An 8,998-nucleotide genomic window follows, 5' to 3' on the forward strand; every position below is an offset into this window, starting at 1 on the left:
CATTTGGCTGCAGATTTTTACGGTTTTAAAAAAAACATTCCACTTGCCATTTGGATATTAAAGTATGCATTCAGCTCTAGATATATTATGTATTTGTGATGCTTAGAAATGCATCACGTCTGCAGTCTAGTCACGATAGACGAAGAATAAACAATGACTTTCATCTTCTACATAGCTGTAGTTTGTCAGACACAGAAAAGGTCCTATGCAATTTCCTTCCAACTCCACTCGTTAAAGAGTAATTGACGATGAACGAAATAATTAATCGATCAGTCCTGAAGTATTCGAGATAGAAAAGAATTGTATACGATATTTCTTGTAGGTAATAACAATACCTACAACTTTTATGCGAAGCATTTTTCGAAATTCCGTGAAAAAAATTTTTTTAATTCTTCCAAGATTTTTCCCAGGGGTAGTGGGAGGCCGGACTTTGTGAGTATCAATAAATTGCCGATTAATTATACTTGACTTAAGTTAAATACCAGAGTTAGAAGAAAAATTCATAGAACTTTTACTTACTTACGTATTATATGAATAAAAAGAAATAATTTGGAAAGAATTCCCTGTCATCATCATTCTGCGTATAATACAACTGCAACACGAAACATTACTGACGTCCGTGAGCATAAATCAAAGTTTCTACGTGTTCCTATGAGGAATGTGCATTTGCGTTTCGTGACACGTACGCATGTGGTACATGCATGTGCATTCTAGCGAAATTATGACTGTATAATTATGTACAGATACGCGTATACCATTACGAGTCAACTCGTGTGTTGTTATCTACACACAGTACGTGTTAATGAGAACTTTTGTACGCTTTTTAAAATTTAAAGATTTTTAACTTCATTTAGCTAATGTACCGATATGACCATTTAGAAATCAGAAGGCTATCGAGATTGCTTAGCAGGAAATGAAAATTTTACTCACGATTTGGTATCGAAGTCGTTACAAAGCGCAAACGAGCAAGCGACGAAATTTTCTATCTGCGATTTACATTCAGATACTAGTGGCGATTAAACGTCGCAGAGAAAATGTCCTTCTCTTTTTTCTTTCTCTCTCTTTCTTTCAGTAGCAGGTAACGGGTGTGATTGGAATTTTCAAGTAAGCCCTTCCTCGTTCGATAAGAATGTTCAAGTGGCGTGCTGCAGGATCCTCCGTGTGATGAGAGCGAGATCTTCGAAATTAATGAAACTGAAATTCGCCGAGAGTTTCCTTTCAACGGAAATCAGGGAAATGTCTGTCGATCTCGCGCGCGCGCTCCTCGGACCTCTTCCATCCTCGTCGTCATCGCAATTAATGAATCACGACGACCTTACTCTTTTATAAGCCGAAACGAGGGAAACCGGGCAGAGATGAGAGAAAGATAGCGGGTAGGCCTTCTTCTTCTCGGCTGTTGCGGAGGACATAGGATGAAATCGCTTCCCGTGAATCGGGGTTGAACGGGTTCGGTCGCGAAGGGGAAATGCGAAGCAGAAACTAGTTGTCGCGGAAATCGATTTTCACTGTCAGCCCGGCATTACCCAGCGGAATTCGTAACTTAATATTATTCGACGTTACCGTTCGGCCGATTGTTACTTAACAATGACGGTATCTCTCGATGGGTTACCTTCCGTGAGAGATAGAAACGCTTCCTGCCACCGCTATGCGAATATCGTTTCTCGATCTTCGCTGTAACGCGGCTGTATCATTGTTCAAACTCGACGACAGTAATGTCGCGCCGTGTTAATTTATCTACCATTATCTACATTCGAACCATAATACTGCTCAAAGTATTCCTACGTAAAGACTTAGTTTTGTCAATTAACCCATTTGCATCGTTGGTGTACGTGTACGTATAGTTATTATGTTGTATCACATCAATTATTTCAACGTTCATTGTATAGAACGTTGTATCAAATGTCGTGTTTCGTTCAATAATTGCCGAAATACTATATTAAATTTCATTATAATACATGTACGTGGCTGACATGATACAAACGGGTTAAACGTTTTATGACGTGCATAATATCGTCAACTGGTGTAAATACGTCCATTTTAAATTAAATAGGTACAGGAATAAATATTACCTCTTTATAATGAATCTACATGAACAGTAAATAATTTTAGAAATATAAATGTATAAATGACATTTCGAGTCCTGAACTAACATATCGGAATACGACTATCATTGAAATAACTTGGAGCTGTAAACTTCCTAATGGAATTTACGATTTATTTCGAAATCTGTATTTATTTTAGGATTCGGGATGCTGCACGAAAGTTTTGATATTTTCGATGAATGTCCGATATTATTCTTGCATAGATTTCCTTGTGAAATGGTATAGACAGTATGGTACATGTATGTAAAATTATGCTCTCACCCATATCGACATGATTTATCGTGGCTAATAAAATTTCTCATCTTTGTATATGTGCCATATTACTTAAAAAACGTTACATATTTCATTTCTACATCAATATCCTCCAACCCGTTTTACATTCTTTCTATTTTCCGATTTACACGGTAGAAATTACGATGACAAAAATCTGCCTGCAACAAATTACCGAACGAAAGTAGCAATTTTCTTTTACACTCGAAATCGCGTCCAATTTTGAACTGGCGAAACTTTATATAAATATATTTCTTCTGACCTGTGACTTAAAATTCGATTTTAAACTTCTCTTGGGAGAACTCGGTCGAAGATTTCGAAAGTATGTAGGTACCTACTTTCAGAACATTTCAAACTCGATTTTCCAGGAGTAGCATCACGTATTAGCTATATTTAACAAAGAACTGGTACAAAATCACGTTAGAATAATAATAATAATAATCGGTAATTGCAACGTAGAAGGACAACAGGTACTTTAAATTAATTTAACGAGATGTTGGCATAAAAACGGAACTAATTTCAAGAAAATTAATCATTATATTATGAAACGAGTAAAGAGAAAACATCGAAATTTAAAGCTAACTTTATCTGTGCTTCAATAATTCCGGTAACTATGTTTGCTCGTGGAGTTTCAAGAGAAGGCGGTACGCGGTGGGTGGAATGATATTGATACGTAGGAGAGAACGAGATACACATCGGTGCTTTATATCGATTTATCGATATAATCATATTTTTCTCGTTCCCGCAACGTGAACTATCGTTGCATCTATGTCAAGAAGCTATATTCATTTTTTGCTGCAGAATTTTTCATATAAATTCCATCGTTTAATAACAATCCGCTCCCTCATTTCACTGGTCATTTCGTTTTTACCAAAGAAAATTCCTTACAGAGAACGAAATATTCAATATTCATTTCGTCCAGACAAACTAATGAATGTCAAGTAACATTTTTTTAATAACAGTATAATAATTAATCGTTCGATCATTTAATTCAAAAACGAGTCTCGCGTATAAGATACTTTCATGATATTTCTTGAATTGCGTTTGCTTTTACTTAAAGCAGTTAATCGTTCAATTGCAATCGAAATTCAAAGCTGTAAATAGGAATTATGCACGCCAGGAGAAGGAATATCGATTGATCGATAATTATCATCGCTATGAGTACGCCACAAGGGAGAGGAATTACGTACGTGTTTGTGGCTTAGCTACTTACACTCGAGACGCCTTGCCCCGATTCCTCATGTAAATTGCGTCGTTTCCGGTTGACGGATCACAGCCAGACGCGAATCGCTGCATTTCCTACGTATACGACATGCTCGAATCGATCCCCGCCTCCTTCATTCTTATGCTCACCTTCCGTTTCCTTCTTCCTCACTTTCCTATTCTTTGTCAATCCACTACAAACCTAAATAGTTGAATCTTTCAACACCCTCTTTTTGCACACAACCCTTATCACTTTCATCCCCCTATTTCTCATTTCCTCTATCAATTTTTTTCTCTTCTACGATTATTGCCAACTTTTTGTAATCAGGACTAAATTTTTTGATTAATTATTATACGCGTCGACGAGACTAAGAAAACCAACAAATTTCACAAATCAGTTTTGCTTATATGATTTAATAATATGTAGTAAAGATAGTTCGATACTCGATCACTGACAGTTCTTTTTCCTTCTGACAATATGTATGTGCAGTTATGAACATGCATGAAACATCGAATCTACACAGGTGTACTACATGTCCGCACAAACAGGCAGCAGCTTTGATTCTCGAGCGGAACCAAGCACTCGAACGACGGGCGCTAATTTAAGGAAAACGAATTGCCTCATCGTTAGCTTCCCGAGCATGCTCCCGCCCAAGTGTCTCCCTGTCAAACGACGACGCTTTGACTTCAAGTTGATTTTTATTCGTTCGTTTTTAATATTAAGCTTTGGTAATTGCAGTTCTCTTTGCTCTCGAATTACCAAATAGCTTAAAAAAATCACGCTTGAAAATGTTACATTCTCTCCTCAATAACTGTCCATTTTTACGCATTCATAATATCGTTCTTTTCAATTATTTAAAAATTGCAATGTATTTGCACAATCAATTTCTTTCATAAATGCATAGCATCCGCAGTTCAGTCGTCGCTCTTCAGTTTTATTTATTTATTGTTTATTTCGTATGACGGTAAATTGGCATGTGTAAAACAAATCGAGTTGAAAAAGAGCGGGAGGATTAAAGCGTGACACAACAAGAGAGAAGAAAAAGAAGAAAGGGTTTGGATACAGGTGGACTGAAGGTGGATAACGGTTTCATCCACGGTGATAGTGGAGTCGTTATCGGTGATGCGAAAGAGAAAGCCGAGGGTAGAAACGGGCGCGTGGGTAAGAGAGGCAACGTGTGCCACTCGTTTGCAGGATAGGATGCCGTGGCGATGCGATGGTGGTGAACGCGCCCGGACATCGATACAGCTCTACCGCCACTCTGCTCCTGATCCACTCTGACCCTTTCTGATCCCCGGCACCCCGTTGCACACTCACGCACACCACCGACGACCGCGCTCTCCCTCCCTGGTACACTCGTTCGCGTACCATTAGCTTCAAGAACGGAACAAACCTCCTGTCTTGCTCGCCCTCTGCTGCGTCCTCCCTTATCTTTGGTCCCCGCGACGACGTCCTACCTTGTCGCACGCGGGTGCGCGAGTGCGCGTGCCAAGCAACCGTTCGTCCAGATTCCCTCTCGCTTCCGCTCTGACCGCTCGGACTGCTCTCGTCCGCCGCCGCTTTATCGCCACCGGCCACTGCATGCTCGCACGGGCTTCTTCAAGGATTATGTATCATTCTGTAACTCTTATTAACCGTTAATTATGCGTGTTGTGCAACCCCAAAAAGATCCTAGTCGGTTAAATTCTTTTAATCCCGTTTAAGGATACGTAGATTTTGAATAAGAAATTGCTTACTACATCTATATTTACGTACGCGTTCTGTATTTGTAAATCCGAGGAGAATTCCTATGATGAGAAAAAGTGTTTGAAAACGTAAAAGATAATGTAATCAAATACATGATACGGCTAAATGAGGATTAAACGAAATGAATTAATGAAATTTAGCTCGGTAGAATGATCAGGGATAATTGTCGTTTTCAACTCCGTTCGTTCCGCGAGGATTTTTTCGAAAAATTTCCTTTGTGTTCATTTATAAACCAGTGGTCTCTCGACTGAACGGTGGATACCCGGGAACGAACACACGTTACTCTGAAAGCAATCAGCGCGCGGACAGCCGCACGTAATTGCCAAACGAATTTACAACGCGTGGAGCAACCGAATGTTTATGTAAATATGATATACCGTAACACGAAAAATGTATTTAAAAAAATATGACATGCGTTGTCACCGCCGATGATCTGTGTTCGTCCCTAGTTTAAAAAGGACTTCGTCTGATATTTGTGAAAAAAAAAATATAGTCAATTGTGCATTTATACAGCAAGGACATGTTTGCTTTGCGTGTTAACGGACTTGGATGACTTTTAAAAACCGTTTTCCAATTATTTTCGTTCATATCTCGGCTTCCTCTCGTGAACGTGTCTCGGAATAATTCGAACATAATAAATTTATAGAGAAGCGCTTGCGTCAGAGGTAAATCCGACTCGATAATCCCATTGTTTAATTCTCTTTTTGTGTGTCGTCCGGGAATACAATATAATCGCGCTTCGCTGCTCTGCCGCCGCGCCGGTTAACTCTAAAGCATCGTTATCATGTAACTCCGCGAAAGCATGGATTTTCTATCCTCTGATCGTTTAATATCCCTCAACGGCCTCCATAACTGGCATTCGTGGCTTATTGTTCAGGATAAACAACCGATCTACCGTGGTTTCGACGTAAGCTTCGATAATACGATCCGCCGACTTTGTACGTCAACTCGTTAAGCCGCATTAAGAGGATCCAGCAATACCTACACACTATTCCGAAACCACCTTTACTTTTCACCTTTATACGGTCACGGAAACTCCCATATTACCGTCTTCAAATATGAATACACCGCCTCACCTTGGTAATCCAAGAAATATCAGAATCATAAATCAATAAAATTTGTTAGATAAAAATTGAAAGAAAATACTAATAATTTTATAGCAAGGAAACTTTGAATCAAAAATAAAATGTAATTGCAAAGATTATTTGTGAACAGCGATGATTGTATATCAACAAGAATATAAAACGAATGTAAAAAAATAAGCAAACGAAGCATGACACTCTTGCTTCTTCGCTTATTTAGTGATAACAAAACTATAGATGTTATGTAGAATCGAACATCAACAAAAGCGAAACGACTGCTGCGTACATCTATTTGTTCGTTTCTGTCCATTTGCATTCGTTTGTCTGTACTATATTCGTTCGTTCGATATATTCTATGCCAGATTTTATCGAATTTTCAAGCTAAAATAACATTCAAACACGGCCCCACATCCCACGTACCATAACTGAGATTTTGCAAACAACAATTCGTTGTTTTTTTAATTTTTTAACATGGAATTTAAAGGAGCTCGAGGCTACATTCGATAAAAAAAAACTTGCACTGGGTTATTAAACGAGAAAATATTGCTGAAATCAATTGCGAGTAATTAAATTTTGGACATACTGAATAATCTTCTGCGACACTCAATTTGTGATTTCAATTTCCATATGCAACAGATAGAAATATCAAGTTTCAGACTTTGGGCAAACAATGAACAATTTGAAAAAGATATGAAATACAAGTGCAAAAAGCTGTTTCTAAAAGCGTTCAGCACCCAACTTTCTTAAATTTCGCATGTATGTTCGATGCCGATGACTTTTCCATCAGTTATTTCGGGACGTGAATCGTGTACGTTCGGTAAGTAAGCAGAGTAAATCGTTCGAGTAAGCAATGATAAGGATTAAACTGCCGGGGAAGAAATTGTCATTGTATCAATTACAAATTGTCCGTATATTTGACTTTACTAATAGTAATAATAGTAGTAATCTTAATCATTGTAATGATAATATACCGCATGGTGATGGTCATAAATGACGTACGGATAGATAGTATAATCGCAACAATAATGCAATTATATAAACTATAGCAGTAATAATTATTATATTAATAAAAAAAAATCATCACTACCATCTTTGGGAAACAATGTGCAAGATGATAAAAAGTAAAAAGCAAATGGATGGAACGTAGAATCAACTAAAGGAACCGAAAGTGACGAAGGAATAAGAGAATAATGTTTTCTTTTTTACACGATAAAAATTATACTCGCGTTATCCATTTTAAGGTAGCAATATTATTGTTGTAATAATATTGGAATCCCTATTACTCCGTACATGACCGTCCATACGTGTGTAGCATTCACTAAAAACACTATTCCTCTTGCATACAAGCGCGCGCGCAAAATGATTTATCACTCCCCGTTCCTTTCTTTCCACCCTATAATAGAAACTTGTTTTTCCTTCTTCTCTCGTTCGCATAAAACAGTCTTTCGTTGCACTAGCTAGATGTCCTCCTCTTTGCACCCTATCTGCTACGAATTCTCTAAACATGTATACTTATATCTCGACTCGAATTACAGCTACGAGAAAATCGTAAAAAAGTGTTTCGAATCGCGTTCGAAATAAATATGACATATTTATCGTAAGCATATATGTCACACGTCATATATTTATTTATATACAAATAAATAAATGAGTGTACGATTTCACCAATCCGAAACTTGCCCACCCCGACACGTAATCCTCCCCTCGTAAGATAAAAGGAATTTACATTTTTAAACTTGTATAACATATTTGTGCACGATTTATATAATATCTAATTAATTAATGAACTGCGGGTGAATAATTCGTATACTATCGGGCGAATAAGAAGCAAAAAAAGAGTCCGTTCACATTTTATTTCTGTTATTCCTTGCATAAAACTGATCGGGTTCCCAGGATCGTTATCATTTAATGACTATACTCGTGCGAACCTTTCTCGCAAAGAGGAGAGTGCAAGTTAAGCATAAGCAGTGTATTAATAAACCTTAAAAAGAAGATAATAATAAAAACAGAGAAATGTTTCTTTGCACCTTATCACTTTACGTCTTAAAAAATCGCTAACATAGTAACGCTAAATTATTGTAAAAAATGCAATTTGTCCAACGCTACCGTTGTTATTAGCGTCGTCATTTTGGCCACTTACAATTATATTGCAGAAACAGGATATACAAATTTCACGATCGCTACAAACTATACAGTTAATAACATTAGTCATTATTTTCCTTACTCCTAATTTTAGTCAGAACGTTTTAGTTCCATCGCTATTCCTTTATTACTTTATTGTTAAAAACGCACTGTATTTCACTTGAAAGGTGTTCACTTAATATAATTCGATGCGATGATGGTACGCTATTTTACGCCACAGGAGCGATACTTTCGAACCGAATAACATTGCGTCAATTGTATGATATAATATACCTTTATAATAAATGGAAAAGAATTACGTTTAAACGAAAATAACTTTAAGAAAACATACCTTGCATGCGCCCCATCTTCGACCTTTACTCTTGCGCGCGCGTCCATCTTCTCTGGTTCTCTCTGCCACTTTTTCTCTCTCACACACACTCACTCTCTCTCTCTCTCTCTCGGTAAATCAC

This window comes from Ceratina calcarata, unplaced genomic scaffold (genome assembly GCF_001652005.2).
Source record: "Ceratina calcarata isolate Rehan_Ccalc_2016 unplaced genomic scaffold, ASM165200v1 scaffold25, whole genome shotgun sequence".
NCBI classification, from domain to species: Eukaryota; Metazoa; Arthropoda; class Insecta; order Hymenoptera; family Apidae; genus Ceratina; species Ceratina calcarata.